Source organism: Rhincodon typus, chromosome 29, assembly GCF_021869965.1.
Source record: "Rhincodon typus isolate 14 chromosome 29, sRhiTyp1.1, whole genome shotgun sequence".
Lineage (NCBI taxonomy): Eukaryota > Metazoa > Chordata > Chondrichthyes > Orectolobiformes > Rhincodontidae > Rhincodon > Rhincodon typus.
The window spans coordinates 39,748,987-39,750,114 of NC_063360.1; the positions used below are offsets into that span (position 1 = coordinate 39,748,987).

Below are 1,128 nucleotides of genomic sequence, written 5' to 3' on the forward strand. Positions count from 1 at the left end.
GGACAAGGGCAGTAGAGATATGGGAACACCACCCCCTGCAAATTTCCATCCAACTTACTCACCATCCTGACTTGGAAATATGTCACCATTCCTTCAGTGTTGCTGGGTCAAAGCCCTGGAACCCCCTCCTTAACAGCATTGAGGGTCTACTTATGACACTTGGACTGCAGCGGTTCAAAAGGCAGCTCTCTATCACCTTCTCAAGGGAAACTGGGGATGGGCGATAAATGCTGACCCAGCCAGTGATGTCAAGTTCCACAAATGAATAAGAAAAAGTTCCTAGAGCAAGATGGCCTGAATCCAGGGTCTGAAAGGAAGTAGCTAAGAGAGAATGAACGCATTGGTTATAATTTTTCAAAGTACCCATACCTCGGTTCAAGGCAAAAAGGAGACAGAAACCAATAAGCTATAGACCAGTTCGCCTGACATCTGTCCTTGGGATAATGGTGGAATCTATTGTTAAAGAAGTGGTTGCTGTAGCAATTGTAACAAGGTCAGCCTCATACAACATGAATTCCCTGGTTGGGGCTGTTAGCCTGTTCCAACCAGACAGTTCTGGCTCACAGATAAAAAGAGAGTGTCAGAGATTCTGGTGCTTTGAGAGCTGATTCTGAAGAGGCAGTGCCAGAGTCAAGGGCTCTCCATGTGTAAATAAAGGGTGTCTTGGCAACGGGATACAAGCCTCTTTGGAGTTATTTCAGTAGCAGGACAGTTAGAAAATATAGAATCAAGCAGAGTCAACATGATATCCTTCTCAAGGGTAATAGGGGCAGGCAATAAATGCTGCCCACCCTGCAAAACTCAGGTGTCAAGAATGGATAAAAACAAAATTGAATGATGATCTTTTTGAAGGCAGAGAAGTTTCAACAGGTTATTTATCTTTCTTTTACTTCCATTTCTCTTATGCTCTCATGGAGTGCTGCATTGTTGTAGGGTCAGTGCTGCGACAGTGCTGCAGTGTTATAGGGTCAGTGCTGATGGAGTACTGCGGTGTTGTAGGGTCAGTGCACAAAGTGCTGCAGTGTTGTAGGGTCAGTGCTGAGGCAGTGCTGCAGTGTTGTAGGGTCAGAGCTGATGGAGCGCTGCAGTGTTTTGGGGTCAGTGCTAAGGTAGTGTTGCAGTGTTTTG

At 45.7% G+C, this 1,128-nt stretch overlaps 1 protein-coding gene across 1 annotated transcript in view; it reads left to right on the forward strand.

Annotated features, from left to right (window-relative positions):
• The window catches only part of LOC109919089 (microtubule-associated serine/threonine-protein kinase 3-like), a 74,878-nt gene that overhangs the window by 15,966 nt on the left and 57,784 nt on the right, over positions 1 to 1,128 (forward strand). The gene's annotated exons all lie outside the window — the stretch shown is intronic.